The following is a 9671-nucleotide window of genomic DNA, read 5'->3' as shown; positions in this document are numbered from 1 at the left end:
TCTCGATGATGGCCGTCTGTCCCGGGGGGCGACAAGAGTGTCAGATACCCCCTGATCGTCCAATCGTCTCGAGTAACAGCGAGAAATTTACATGGACCCAAATAAACCCAAGAAATAGGGGCATTAAGCTTCCTGGGAGGCACCCAGGAACCAAGTTGGGTTTAGGACATCAGAAAGGCGGCAGCCGAGGGCAAATACTCACAGCGTTGGCATTCTTAGCCCCCACGCTTGCCCGCTGGACGATGAGCTTCTTGTCTCCGAGCTGCATGCCATTGAGTCCAGCCACGGCCTGCGGGATGCATCCCACACAAGCGTCAGCAATTCCATCCGGAAGCCCCGAGTCACCCCAGACCTTCCAGCTGCTGCCCCACCTCACGCACCTGGTCAGTGGCACTGATGTCCACGTATTCACAGAAAGCATAACCCTTAGACAGTGACGTGGCACTGTCCTTCACAAGGTTGAAGGCCTTAAGAGGTCCGAACGACGTCAAGAGTTCCTTCACCTGGGCAAGAGGAGGAGACGCGGGGGGGCGATTAGCCCGACAGTCCAGGCACGGCGCCTCGCTAGAAATGCTAATCTTAACTGTGGGAGAAGCAGCATGTTAAACTTTGCAAAACGACATGAGGAAACAGTGAAGACATCAGGAAAATGGCTTTATGACAAGTGGCTCGACATTACGGTGCAACACTAGAGCTCAAAGCCCCCTGTGCCCTTTCTGCATGACTTACTTACTGGGAGCGTACAAAAGTAACTATTTTGATTCTTGTCAATGAATGATAACACAGATTCCCCCCCCCCCATCCTACAGCATATACAACACAACTGAATTCCTAATCAAGTTCTCTGATAATTCCAACTACGAATTTTGAAATATGGACCGAGTTGCATCTGATTTTAAGGGCCACAATAATTAAGCTAGATGGTATATAAAAAAAAAACTAAATAAAAACAGCTAATTATATGTTAAGTGTTCCATGTATACAATGTGGAGGGGGGGGGGGCGACTCGGCAGAACACAAACCCAGCCGAATCACTGACTTCCTGTTCTTAAAACCAAGAACCACATTGGTGCAGTTAATTAGAGGGACAAAGCCTACAGGAGATAAACTCACAGGTAAAGCTAAGAGCCGCCACAGGGTCCTGCTAAAGGGGCCACGGCTTGAAGCCAAACAGGACGAAATAGCTCTGCTAACATCATTCCTCACTTATTCTACAGGAATCTACTGTAAAGCCGCATTAACCACTGACTTCAGAAAGGAGTCACCTGGGACACTGGCAGCCACAAGAGGGCGCTACCTCCTACCTTCTCTTAGGGGCAAAAAAAAAAAAAAATCAAATTTATACCCTGTGATCAGCATAATAAGTCTCTCCCCAGCCTTCAACCCCCAAAAAAAGGACCCCATATGCTTAAGAGCACTCCAGGACAGAGCCCCCCCACAGGGGCAGGCCGTCGACAGGGAGGATATCCGTGCGAGGGACGGAATGTCTTACTTGCCTTGTGTTACATGTTGGCATGGCAGCAGTAGGTCAGTACTACTGAACAAATTATGAGCGAAGACTTAACGATCTTACAGGCCCCTAGCTGGGGACAAAGTGGGGAACAAAAATGAAAGAGCTGTAAGTATCAAAGCGGTAGCAGGGACTGCAAAAAAAATGTAAACACCAGGATACAAGCAGCGGTTTCCATTTCACCTGTCTATGGCACATTTACTGGCTTTGACGTGAAATACATTAACAGTTCTGCTGGATTCAAACTCTCTCCCCCCAGTGCTGCTTTGGTACAGCCTTCCTCTTGACTTGGATTACATGTGACTCACACTGGATAAGAAAGATTACGATGACAATCCGAAAAGGAGGAAAAAAATCAAAGAAAAACAAACTGACTGCACTTCTCACTTACCTTTCACTGAAACCGCGATCACTATCTTGTGGGCTGAGTCTTGCCATTTTTAACAGTTTAGGCTAAAGTGAGTGGGACACCGGAGCTCAAAATGTTACAATGCAGGGGTGGACGCAAAACGTTTTGCGATTAACTTTTGCAAAATAAATAGGTAAACTATTAAATGCCTGTATGGATTATGTCTATAATGGGCCGATTTCAGTGGGGTGGCGATATAGGAAGAAAAAAAAAAAATCATAAAAGATGCTAATGAGAAGTAGAAAATGTCTAAAATGTGACCCTTTCAACACTTTCAGAGTAAGACGACCTCATCTGTGCATGTTGTTATGGTAATATTATCCATCACTGACGTCATAACAGAATAGGGCATGGGGCACGATGTGAAAACTCCAGTGAAGCTGATAATCGTTCACCGGGAAAAAGGTCCGAAGTATTTTCTGCCTTTCGAGCGACACAGCAATGTAGGGAACGATTCTTCCGCAGCTCCCCATCGCTGTTAACGGGATGTGAAGTCATCGTTCTCAGTGTGCGGACATGGACGTGAGACACGGCACGTCTGCGAATACTGAAGCGTTTGGGGACTTGGTCGATCTCCCCCACATTTCAAGCACAGTCTATGGTAGTGTTTCCCAGCCCAGTCCTCGGGGGTACCCCCCCGGTCAGTCCACGTTTTTGCTTCCTCTCAGCACACCTGTACCAGGTATTCGGTGTTCCTGATTGGCTGGGAGCTAGGAGGGAGCGAAAATGTGGACAGTCGGCGGTTCCCCGAGGACTGGGATTGGGCAAACACAGGTGTACGGCAATGTGGAGGTATTCGTCAGTTAGGTGACGCGCAGATGACTCGATTTTAAATTTTCATGCAGCAAAACGACGCGGCTGATTCATCCGACTAACACTCAGCAATTAACCCGATATACAAATATTCCAGGGTACCCAGCAACAGGCAGCACAGGGACTGGCTACGTGACTGGTTTGGCAAGCCGCCAGCTGTAAGGCACGTTTCCCAAAGCCTTTGTTGCTAATAAGGTTATTTGCTAACAACATTAGATAACAACTGAATGGTTCCAACTATGCAAGTCGATAACATGAGGTTTTGGGAAACGTACCTTTTACATTAGCGGGGTCTCAATATCTTCATAATTTACAGCTGGATAAACAATGAGCATAATGTAACTGTCAACTCATTACCTACATGTCTAATAAATGTTTAATAAATCCCATGAATATCTTTAAAAAAAAAAAAAAAAAACCTCAAATGTGCGGCTATTTTCAGCAGCTAGCTTTAAACATGATGCTGACATTTGACCCCCCAGTATCTTGTAATGAATTTTAAGCGGTGAGGTAACTTTGACAGGCTTTCTTTTCCTACTAATCAGTTACACAGAGACGAGTGTTTATTTTATGTATGTATGTGCGTGCGCGTGCGTGCGTGCGTGCGTGTGCGTGTGTGTGCATGCCTGCTTGAGTTCCACGTGCAGCAGTGGGACAGAAACACAGGAGGGTTGTGGGTCGGCTCCCCGGCGACAGAGACTGAGGGCGGGGTACCTGATCGTCACTGAGATAGTTGGGCAGGCCTCCGACAAAGAGCTTGTGTGGCGAGTCTGGAACCACGGTGGAGACGACCCCTGCAGACAGAGCGGCACGGCGCCCAAAGCCGGCCGATCACAGCAAACCGTCAACATGCCGGATAATGACCACGAGCAAACGGCGCGAGTGAAATAAGCCAACTTCAAATCAGTATGACGTCGTTATCTCCTATATAATATCAGATAAATGTAACTCCAGCAAAAAAATACCTAAATACTGGGGCAGTTTGACGACTGTTTTTTGTCTCTCCCATCTTGCTCTCCATGGGAGATGCTGACACATGCAGCACCAGTCAAAAGTATGGACACACCTGCTCTTAATGCATTTGTCTCTATTTTAGCTGTTATTCACCTTATAGTAAAAGGCCTTTGGGCATGGAAGTTATGCATATGAAGTACTGCAAAGACAAAATTTTTGTCTCTTCAAAATAGGAGCCATTGGCTTCGATGACAGCATTGCGGACTCAACCAGCTAACATATGTACCCACCTGGACCGTTTCTCCAACAGTCCTCGAGTTTCCACAAGTTCTGCGCGCAAGCTGGCTACCTTACTCTTACTCTCATCCAACTGATCCCAAACCAGCTCTATAGAGTTTAGGTTGGGGGGCTGTGGGGACCATCTCTTTCCTAGTTCACAAGGTAATAAGCTACTTGCATAACCTTCAAGGTGGGCTTTGGGTCATTATCTTGCTGAAAAACAAGTCATTTTCAGTAGGTGTGTCCAGAATTTTTAACTAGAATAGGAGCCAGCAACCCTAGAACAATTTGGGGGTTAGGGTCCTTGCTCAAGGGCCCAGTGGTGAAATCACTCTGCCAACCCTGCCAACCAGCAACCTTCTTTTCATGGGCAAACATCACAGAGCCACACAACACCCCTATGTTAACAGTAAGAAGTGAGTGACTGAGCTGTGTGTGTGTGTGTGTGGCTCAGCTGGTTAGGATGCCAGCGTTATCATCAGAAGATCACTGGTTCACATCACTGGTGATCACACCACTGGGCCGGCGAGTTTGCTCTAGGGACAGGCTGACCCTGATTTCTCAAAAAAAAAAAAAAAAAAAAAAACATTCTTCACTTTGGATAAAACTGTCTGCTAAATATTTACAACATTAAGTAAATAAAAGTGAAAGTCTCCCTCTTTATATGACAAGACATCCGCAGCTTGCGAAGGACAGTCAGTCCGTAACGAGTACAAAAAACTGGCCTTGCCGATCGGCTCTTCAAAGGTAAATAAAGATTAAGGTTATGACGGCGACAAGCAAAACGGACCTGGTACGTGGAAGGCGGGCTGCTCTGAGATGCCAGGCAGGGGGCGATAGTCGTGGGGCCGCCTGATTTTTAACGACTGACCCTGGAAAATGATGCCGTCGAAGGCCATTGCCTGCGTGGTCTCATCCACGGACCGAAACTAGGGCAGAACGAAGAACGTCGTTAATCAGGGAAGGCTGCGGTCTCCGCCTGGACACAGCAGCCATTAGGCAGGAAAGACTCTTACTTCAAGGAAGGCAAAGTTCTTGTCCTGGTTTATCTGAACAGCGAGGACGGGATTGGTGGGACCTTGACATAAGCCAGCCAATCGCATCTGGGTATTGAAGAAATCCGCCATGGCCTCCTAAAAAGACAGGCAGACACACTGAATGAAGACAGGCAGACGTCTGAAGACATCAAAACAGGCAAACGAGAAAAAAAATGACTGACAAGTCTAGTACATTTATCTATTTATTTTGCGGACACTTTCATCCAAAGCAACATACATTTCATTGAAGAAGCAGGACCAGACAGTTCCTAGAGCAAATAGTGCTTAAGGGCTGCGCTCGGGGGCCCAATGGTGAAATCACTCTGCTGCCCAAGGGATTTGAACCAACAACCTTCTTGTGACCGGCTCAGTGTCCTAACTCACTGAGCTACACATGACACCAGTATGCATGACAGAAGGCAACGCGGGACTTTGCCTGGACTCACCTCCGTCAGGCCGAAGGGGATGTTGCCGACATAAAGCCGCCTGGCCTGCCGGGTCATCTGGCTGCCGACCATCGGCACCTGGGTGGGCGTCACTGCCACGCCGCTGGTGGTGGATGTTGCCAGTAAAGCTATCGTGGGGATCTGCCCTGCAGCTGTGGGGAGGAGAAAGGGCTTCAAGACCCCAACCAGGGACGGCCAGAACATCCGGATCGTCGCCTTCATTTGCTTCTAACCCCTAGGTTTAAGCTCTCTTCACACTGTCTGAAATCATCCCAAGTGTTATTCCCTCTTTGACCAGCAGGGGGGAGGAGGGCACTCCAGAATAAATGCTTTCATTGCAACCAATATACCATAACCTTGCAATACTGAACTAGCACACATGGAAGCGTCGCATCCAAACCTTGCATTGCCTTGTACTGCATGGGGGTGATGTGCTCGAATCCCGGAGGGGGAACATCCCAGTACTTGTATGTCCTTTTCTTACGGCTTCTCCGAGGAGAGTAGCTGCCCAAACACAAAACAGAAGGTTGTTTTCCCCAAACAATACAGTGTAAACACTCAGAATCTGGCAAAAACAAACAGATGGCAGAATGTTTACATTTAACTTTGGATCGCAGGCAGTTTAAGGTCATGAGGGTGTGACCATGCGCCACTTTTTAGGCTGGCTTTGAGGTCCCATCGCTATGGCGGGGGCTACTTATAAACGCCAGTTAAAATTTAATATGGGTACAGTCCCCCTTCCCACCACGAAGAAACCAATTGGTTGATTGTGAAAGAAACTTGTTAAGAGGCCTCAAACCATGCTAGATATCAGCTTCAGTGCCTGTAACCGGGACCGTGAGGGGGGGTACCTGTGCTCGCGTGAGCTGCTCCGTCGGTCACGACCCTTGCGGTCGCGGCTGCTGCTGCGCTTCTCGTGACTCCGCCCCCTGGAGTCCTTGCTCCAGCGGCGGTGCTTCTCGCCACGGCTCAGAGACCGGCTGCGGCTACGCTTCTTGTGTCGCTCCTTCTCCCGCTCTGGGGGACGACACCGTGGTACCAGTGAGACGGTGGGCGGAGCGACATGACTGCCCCCCTACCATCCATTTCGATAAATCCAAGATGTGTAACTCAGAGGGATTATGAATGTGTGTCCGGATGGTTGTGGGTTTGAAGCCCATGAGTCACAGAGTAATCATATTACCAACTTCCCTGGGGTGCTGGATGCTGACTGACCCAGCGCTATGCCTTAAAAGTCACTTACGGAGACCAAGATGTGGTACGGGGTCTAACTCCCCAGTTTCCTCACCAGAATGAAGCACCTCCATTCAATTCACATATTCAATCACACCCTCCTGAAACAAACACACCCATCTCTCAATGGCTAATAATTTCAAGGGCACAAGGACATCCCCTTGAATGTCAGTCTGTTGTGAAACAATAAAAACATAACCAGACTAATTAATGATATAGGAGCACAGTGGTGAGTACAGTTGCCTCACGCCTCCGAGTCTGGAGGCCTGAATTTTGCCTCTGCTCTCTGTATGGGGAATTTGCCTGGAATAGGCTCCAGGGGAGCCTGACTAAGATAACTGGTTGGACGATGGATGGGTAATTAATATCGTTTCAATCTGACAGACAGCACTTTATTAAACTAGCAATAAAATATCACCTTTCTATCCCAGCAGGTCCTTCATATAGAAGCTTAAATAAATCCCTGAAGGTGCAGTTTTCAGTGAAGCATTTAAACGCAGGTGCTGCTCGAGGAATCAGCTTCATGCATCAGTTATAACAGCGTTACGGTAATGCACCGCTGCAAAAGTACAGACACGGAGCGGCCAATGCATCTTACGTAAATCGGTAATAACCAATTACCGCAATCGCAGGCATAGTCAGAGCGCAGATATGAATGACTGGAACTGCTAGTTTATCAAACACGGCGGCACTTAGTGCTCGTCTAGCCGAATCAGGTCGTTTCGAATGACATTTTAGTGATTTAGTGATAAGGAGCTGATATGACAAGATTGCCATTTGATAGGTACATAAATCAATCCTACTTTCGACTCCGTTGTAACGCATGTTGTATATTTCAGTTGCGTTAGTATGGCTTAAGTTTATTCAGTTTACTGGATTCTCTGCACTTTAATGAAGTTATATGTGTATTGTTATATAACTGTACATCATTGTTAGTTACTGCTATCCGCTGTAAAGGTAGATACAGGTGCAAGACTTTGCAATAACGACCTAAAAGCAGTTGTTATGATTCCAGGGAACGCGGCTGATTTTTAGAGTCTATACATCATGAAGAAACGGCGATCGTGTGAGAAAGACTTATTCTGTACGGATGACAGGGCCAGCATTTCGGACCCAAGGGAAAGGCTATTGTGCATCGGAAAGAGACAAAATCATATCATTATATAGAAAACTCGTCGTAGTATTTAAAAACCAAGTAACTAACACTGTTATTAAGTGCGGACTTTAAATCAAGTGGTCGCGGTCGTTTTTATTTGCATAAAACTTTAAACGTGATCTTGAAAATATAACGCTTGCAACAAACATCCATGCATAGTGTGTTACTGCGAATGAAAATACGCGGGTCACAATTTATGATCCAAGTGTATAATGGTAAATAATTAAATAAATAAAACCGCAGGCTTTCACATCGAGTGCACCCCAATAACGTTTCATTGAAATGTCCATGTTATGTACGCCGGGCACTGATGGATGCAGGCCTAGCGATCTCTATAACAATGCCAAGCAAAGAATGTCACTGATTTACCAAAGCGGTCAGTTTTCGGGGATCCTGCGGCAGCTGGGAGAAGAAGAATCGGGCAGGTTTCAGAATCGGCGAGCGCTCGGATAAAAGGCACCGATTTCCCAGCCGCGCTTTTCTTTTCGGAACCAGCAGAAGTGCCCTCCGCACCATCCTCGGCGCTAGGACACGCCGGCCACTTTATTACCCTAAAACAGGGAGCATACACCGATCTTCAAAGCCAAACTTACCTTGCCGATTTTCGCTTAACTGCTTCTCAAACTCATCGAAATCGGACATTTTTCAGTCCGTACTAAAGACGTATTGCAAAATAAGCAGAGGTCCAACAGTAGGCCTTTGAATGGGCTACAGGCTGCATTGGGTTCTGCTGCTTTTTCTTCCGAGTCGCCTGCCCCTCCTCCCCCGAAGTCATCGGCTCTTCCTCGGTTGTATCACACACAGGTTCGGAAACATTCGATGCGCATTACCGTCCCCTCCTGCACTGGAGGGTTAAGGACAACGTGATTATATCGAACCAAAATTGAAATGTGCAAGTTGACTTTCCTAGTTATACGTCTTCATTTTTATTCTGGGTTTAACAACCATGAGTTTATGACGTATTTTACATGATTAGTTGGCGACTGGACCTTATTGTTTATATCTCTTATTAAGGATCCATCCATCCATACATCAATTATCAAAACCACACACTTACAATCCGAGTCTAGTTTCATATGCTGCGCTGCTGAGCGACCCGCAGAATATTATGCATGAGTACAAGTCACAAGCCCCGTTTCCACTAACACGGGGCCGGTTCTAGCTTGGTGCCTTTTGAGACCGAGGCAAAAAGATGCAGACTCTCCCCGTCGGGGAATCGAACCCCGGTCTCCCGCGTGACAGGCGGGGATACTCACCACTATACTAACGAGGAGATGTACGCGCACTACTTTTACATCTTCAAGATAAACAGCGGATGACTACTAACATTTGCGAGTAATCAATGACTGAGCTTCATGTCATGACCATGGTGCTCAAGAGAAGAAAAAATACATAATGTACGTCCACTGATACCAGAACAACCATATAGCTTTATACTAAGACGATGATTAAACGGAAAATTCCTTTACAAAACACTGCCACAAAATCATAGTTTCGCAATATTACATCGTGCAACGGGACACAGTGTAAGTACGTGAAGTCGGTAATTAAATCAAGAAAAAAAAGTGAGAGGAAAAGAATACTTTTCTATTATCATATTTTTCTAACTGGCCAAACTGAGTCATATTTTGATTATACACACTAACAGAAAAACAGTGCAAATCTCCGGTAGTCCGTTTCACTTGCGCTCCGCTATGGGGCAGTAACAAGCAGAGCTTAAGTGTGGAAGGAAAAAAAAAACACAGGACAGCATCAATCCCAACTTCACAAACGCCGGAGATCGAGATGCTGTAAGCATGACAATTAACATCTTTATCCAAGGGAACAGCTGCAA

At 46.6% G+C, this 9671-nt stretch overlaps 1 non-coding gene across 1 annotated transcript; it reads right to left on the bottom strand.

Annotated features, from left to right (window-relative positions):
* Nucleotides 1–9038: 9038 nt before the first annotated feature.
* trnad-guc (transfer RNA aspartic acid (anticodon GUC)) lies at nucleotides 9039–9110 on the bottom strand. Its single transcript has one exon. It is a non-coding gene; the product is annotated as a tRNA-Asp (tRNA).
* Nucleotides 9111–9671: the final 561 nt, after the last annotated feature.

This window comes from Brienomyrus brachyistius, unplaced genomic scaffold (assembly GCF_023856365.1).
Source record: "Brienomyrus brachyistius isolate T26 unplaced genomic scaffold, BBRACH_0.4 scaffold338, whole genome shotgun sequence".
Classification (NCBI taxonomy): Eukaryota; Metazoa; Chordata; class Actinopteri; order Osteoglossiformes; family Mormyridae; genus Brienomyrus; species Brienomyrus brachyistius.
The sequence above is the reverse complement of the archived record's forward strand: the minus strand, read 5'-3'. Positions and strand labels throughout refer to the sequence as shown.